Genomic DNA, 6,509 nt, shown 5'->3' on the forward strand with positions numbered 1-6,509 from the left:
TACTCTGACAAAAATTTGTCATTCTTTTAAGAAACCTTGTTAGTGTCTCTGATCAAAAGCTCATCGTGGATGACAACCACATGCTGGTACTGGGATTTATATGTCAGTGCCCATGAAGAAAAGGAAGAAAAAGATAAGTAATATACAAAAGTTAGAGAGAAGAGGGAGAGAGAGAGAGAGAGAGAAGCTGTAGAAGATTAACGTCAGTCTTTATCATAATAGCTCCTGTGCCTTGTGACTCAGGTGTTCCCTCTAAGGGCCAGGTGAAGATTCAACAATTTGCTCTGCCATTTAGGATGTAGAATTTTATGGTAACATTGCTGTTTGGATCCAGATTTGTGTCACCCACCCTTCCCCTTGCCCTCCCTTCCCTCGCCACCCACCCTATTGTACAGTCCTCGAGATGCTTGCAGGTTATATTAGCATTTTGGGTAGATTCGGGTTGGATGCTGTAGATGAGTGGAACTATATGGTGATTATCTTTCTGTGATTGGGTAAGTTCACTGAAGATGATCTGTTTCAGGTTCAACCATTTTTCTTCAAATTTAATTGTGTCATTTTTTCTTACTGCTATGTAGAATTCTATCATGTAGATATACCACATCTTAGTTATCCATTCATCTAGTGATGGACACCTAGGTTGATTCCAGCTCATAGCTGTTATGAATTGAGCCGCTATAAACATGAGTGAGCAAATCTCTCTGGATTGAGGCTTGAAGGTTTTTAAGGTAGATGCCCAGAAAGGGAACATCTGGGTCTGTTCCCAACTCCTTCTATGAAGCTAATATCACCCTAATTCCAATACCAGGAAGAGATGCCACAAGCAAAGAAAACTACTGCCCTATTTCCCTGATGAACTTAGACACAAAGATCCTGAACAAAATCCTTGCAAACCAAATCCAACAACACATAAAAAGCATTATCCACCTTGATCAAATGGGATTCATCCCAGAAACACAGGGGTAGTTCTACATATGGAAATCTGTCAGTGTTATACACCACATAAATAAGCTTAAAAACAAAAACCACATGATCACTTTGATAGATGCAGAAAGGGCCTCTGACAAAATACAAAATCACTTCATGATTAAAACACTGGAGAGAATTGGCATGATCAGTTCATATCTTAACATAATAAAGGCTGTATAAAAACCTCCTAAACCCAAATAATACTTAATGGAGAGATACTAGAGGAATTACCATTGTGATCACAAACAAGAGAGGGCTATCTACTCTCACCTCTGCTCTTCAATATAGTATTGGAAGTCCTAACTCAAGCAATAAGACAGGAGAAGGAAATAAAAGGGATACAATTTGGAATGGAAGAAGATAAATTAGCTCTATTCTCAGATGGTATGTTTCTATATGTAAGAGACCCAAAAGCCTCCATCCCAAAACTCTTGAAGGTGATTAACTCCTATAGCAAAGTAGCAGGATACAAAATCAATGTACAAAAATCAGTAGCCTTTCCATATGCAAATAACAAAAATACAGAGAAAGAAATAAGGGACATGGTCCCATTTTTAATAGCAACAACAAAATAAATACCTTGGGTTAACGGTAACTAAGCAAGGGAAAAAATATACAATGAAAACATAAAAAGCTTCAAAAAAGAAATTGAGGAGGACTTGTGAAAAATGGAAATACCTCTGATTCTCCTGGGTAGGCAGAATTACTGAAAACAGTAAGCCTACCAAAGGAAATTTACAAATTTAATACAATTCCAATTAAATTCCCAACATTGTTCTTCACAGAGATAGAAAAAAATGATCTCATATTTCATATGGAAAGGCAGAAGGCCTTGGATATCCAATCATATCGTCAGCAAAAGAAATACCTGTGGAGGCATCACCATACCTGATTTAAAGCTATATTACAAAGCCATAGTAATAAAAACATTATGGTACTGGCATAAAAACAGGAGAATAGACCAATGGAATAGAACTGAGGACCCAGACTTTGGGTCAAGCAACTATAGCTACTTGAGATTCAACAAAGGCCCTAACAATATAGGCTGGAAAAAAGATAGCATCTTCAACAAATGGTGCTGGACAGACTGCATGCAGGAAATTGAAACTTGATCGACACATCTCACCATGCACATCATTCAAGTCCAAATGGAACAAAGACCTCAATATAAGACTAGAAATTTGGCTACTAATGGAAGAAAATATAGGAGTAACTTTCCACGATATAGGAATGGGAAAAGACTTCCTGAACAAAATCCCAGTAGCACAGGATCTTAAACAATCACTCAACCAATGGGATTGCATGAAACTGAATAGTTTCTTCACAGATAAACAATAAACACAGCCAGCAGATTACCCACATAATGGGGGAAAATATTTGTTGAAAATCCAACTGATAGAGGCATAATCTAGCTTAGATATTCTGTCCTCTCCTTCATCCATTCTACTGGTGAGATTTTCTACAAAATTTTTTTATTTCATTATCTGTGTTCTTTATTGCTAGTAATTATACCTGGTTTTTCTTTTTTTTTTTTTTTTTACAGTACATAATGAAGAGCATTTTATTAGGGACAGCCAATAATATCCACAATGCCTTTCTCATTTGTCTACTAATAAAAGGTGTTACTATGTATAGCTTTCTGGAAAAACTGTTTTAAAATTTCAAGATGGCAATCTTGTAGGCAACTGACTTTATAAAACATGATTCACACTTTATGTGTAAGCATTACACCAAATTATTTAGATACAAAGGTTATTTATTTTATAAAACTTGTATGTAAAATAGAACTATAATCTGTCTAACAAATCCTAAGTGAAACATGATACATTATCTCTCTTATTTGATGTTATTTACAAACAGCACTCATTTTATAATTACTTCAGCAAGAACCTGTACTAAATGAATTTTTTTATCAGAAAACATTTCCCTTTTATCTTAGTGTTCTTAAATGAAGGCACCAACAAGAACTACTTTCAGATGGTACAGAATTTCTTATTTCTTGAAGATTCTGTGGTTGACCACTTCTTCATTAGTTACCTGCAGCAAGACACCTTCCTCCCAAAGGAAAAAAAAAGTATCTGAAGAAGTTTATCATGTTTGTCCAAAAAACCTAAATAACTTCAGTGATGGTTTTAAGGTTAAAGAGGACTCACTGGTGCAAACAGAACAAACCCTAAATGACACTTCTGGAAAAGGCAGTAAAGCCTGGAAATCAAATTGAGGGTAGTGCTAAAGGTATCAATTGCAGTAGTCATCCCTATAGGTGTTTTGGGTAGGGTACTGGCCTTAACATTTCAACCCAATGATTTAGTATTTGGGTACATACTAGATTTCAAACTAACAAACTGAGAATAGATTGCCCTATTGTCTGTCAGCCTCATACTGGTAAAGCACATAAAGCTAAACTTATAAGGTAATGAACACAAATGTTTTTTTTTTTTAATAAAAACCCTATCATACTAAAAATGCTTGATCCAAGAAATGTGAATGAATACACAAAAGGTGGAACGATGGGAAAATCTCATTTATTGAACTTGCAGCCTAACTTTTACCTACCATTTACTATCAACACCACTGAAGGAAGCAAGAAAACCTTTATTAATGATCACTTGGCTTGCCTCAGCTGTTGAAATGAAGCACTTTAGTCTTTGTAGCAACAGAGTATACTTGTCCATGGTTCATATCAATGCTAAAATTCCAGCAGGGAAAAACAATGATATGTTAAGCACCTGAATCTTCATGGAGAGGGAGGGGGTAAGAAAGAAGGAAAAAAGGGAAAAACAACCAAAATAATTTAAGTAAATGACAGATTGGAAGACAGGGTTTATAAAAATTATCTTGAGTTTATAAATTGTTAAACTCAATTTACAGCTATGTTAAACTACGTAAGAGCCACTATACTGAAAGACCATTAGTTTATCTTTTAGGGAGGAAAATTAAGAAAGAAAAAGTAAATAAGATCTTACCTAAGGAAGTTTAACTGACACTTAGAACTATTTTGCTCTACACCCTCAGCTTTCGTTGGCATCCTTATCAACTACTGTAGTTAAAGCTTTGTAGAAACAGCACAGTTTTTTAAGACTGGCTGAACTTAGTAGCCATCAACAGTTCTCTTGTACTAGATCTGTGTCCCTGAAGAGTACCTCGCTGGGGTTATTTCCTTTCCTTGCATTGAAGAAGCAGCATCTAAAAGATCTAAAAAGGTGTTTCTCCTTGCAGAGGTATCCCTTAAGTTATCTAGATAATTTATTCTTCATGAATTGCAGACAACACACTTACATCTGACCAGCATTTATCTTACACAAATACAACAACAGCTTTGCAATGGACCTTAATTATACTACCCACTCCTTAACTTATTTAAAATAAAAAGTCTATAATTACTCAATTTCCTTTAGAATTATTTTATTAAATCATAAATGTACAACAGCTTCTTAACTCTACACACGCACTTAAAATTTTTAAAGGAAAAACGTTATGTCTTATTACACCATGATCCTGGCTAACAGCTTTTCAAAACTTTGAGAAAAATCTTAAAAAAGGTTTCACATGTCACCTGAAACTTACAAATTTAACATTATCAAAGAAGGAATGCTTCTACACTCTTACAAAGACCACTAGAAACAGCAATTAAAAAGCTAAGAAACTGTCTCAAAGGCATTTTTTTTTACAATCCTTCCTCCACAGTAATGTTATTAAATAATCCAATCCATTCACAAAAAGACTCTCTGCATTTGCTCTGCTGTCTTCTGTCGTATCACTGCATATTTATGCAGGACTGAGATAAGAGTTTCCTCAACATTGTTATTTCGATAACCTGAAGCTGTTCTGTTACCTCTGGGCTCTCATCGTCTCCTATTTATACAGTGAAGCCTGTTTCAACAGAAGTAAAGAGTAAAAAAAAAAAAAAAAGGTTATGAAATTATCCATCTAACCAGGTTTTAAGGAAAGATAGCATGAACCTAAAAAGCTTTTACTCCTGCAGCTACTTTTCCCAAGACAACAATAAATGTAAAACTCAAAAGCTACTTACCCATGGCAAGTGGGAAGAAGCTCAGTATCGGCTTCTCCCGCCATAACCCCCACTTCCTCCACTGCCTCCTGGACCACAGTTTCCTCCACCATATGGTCCCCCATGTTCCTTCTACCACCAAAGTTTCCACTCTTCATTGGACCATAGTTAGAAGGTTGCTGGTTATAATTTCCAAAATCATTGTAATTTCCGCTTCCATAATTTCCTCCTCCATAATTGTCATAACCACCTCCGGGGCCCCCACCCTGGTTGCCATATCCAGGTCCTCCACCACCATCTCCTCCTCTTCCTCCTCCATAACCAGGGCTACCTCCAAAATTGCCACCTCCAGTTCCGCCTCCATATCCACTGTAGCCGTCCCCAAACCCACGTCCACTTCCATATCCATCAGATCCTCCCCTAAAGTTACTTCCTGGTCCTGGTCCAAAATTTCCACCACCACCACCACCACCACCACCACCACCACCACCACGGGAACCTCCAAAACCAAAGTTCCCTCCTCTTCCACTCCTAGAACTCTGGACTTCCTGCATTTCTTGTCTTGACAGTGCTTTTCTTACTTCTGCATTATGACCATTAATGGTGTGGTATTTTTGCAATACAATTTTATCCACAGGATCATGGTCATCAAAGGTAACAAAGCCAAAGCCTCTTTTCTTTCCAGATTGCCTATCAGTAATTATTTCAATAGTATCAATTTTCCCATATTCTTCAAAGCAATCTCTAAGGTGATGCTCCTCGGTGTCTTCTTTAATTCCACCAACAAATAGCTTCTTCACAGTCACATGGGCTCCAGGTTTTCTAGACTCCTCTCTGGCTACCGCGCGTTTTGGCTCAACTACTCTCCCATCAATTGAATGAGGCCTTGCAGCCATGGCAGCATCTACCTCAGCCATGGACGAGAACTTTACAAAACCAAATCCTCTTGACCTTTTGCTTGCAGAATCCCACATTACCAAACAGTCTGTGAGCTTTCCCCATTGCTCCTAGTAGTTTCTCAAACTTTCTTCAGTGGTTTCAAAGCTTAAGCCACCAATGAAGAGTTTATGGAACTGTTCCTTTTCTCTCTTTTTCCTTTCCAAAGGAACAGTTTCTAAAGTTTTCTCCATTGCGGACTCAGTCCCTTCAGCATGATTTCCCGCAGCCGAGGGAGATGAGAGAGAACTCCGCTCACTGACACGAACCAAACTTGTCCTGACTCAGAGGCGACCAGCTGCAGCTGTCCCGACCACGCGCACCCGCCAAGGAGACCTGCACACAGCACCGGCGCAGCTGCTTCTCCTGTTTTTTCTTTATTATTTCTATTTCCTTATTTATGTCTAGTATTGGCCTCTTTATTTTATTAAATTGGTGTCCTGTATCTTCTTTGCTTCCTTTGATTTCTTTGAACATATTTATAATCATTGTTTTGAAATCTTTCTCAGGCATTTCCTCTAACTCATTCTCACTGGAGGTCATTTCTGATGTATTAATACTTTTTGGTGGATTTATATTGTCTTGATTTTTG

The 6,509-nt window shown here is 37.4% G+C and overlaps 1 pseudogene; it reads right to left on the minus strand.

Annotated features, from left to right (window-relative positions):
- Nucleotides 1-5,023: 5,023 nt before the first annotated feature.
- LOC123460167 lies at nucleotides 5,024-6,111 on the minus strand (annotated as a pseudogene).
- Between the last annotated feature and the right edge of the window lie 398 nt (nucleotides 6,112-6,509).

Source organism: Jaculus jaculus, chromosome 4 (genome assembly GCF_020740685.1).
Source record: "Jaculus jaculus isolate mJacJac1 chromosome 4, mJacJac1.mat.Y.cur, whole genome shotgun sequence".
Lineage (NCBI taxonomy): Eukaryota > Metazoa > Chordata > Mammalia > Rodentia > Dipodidae > Jaculus > Jaculus jaculus.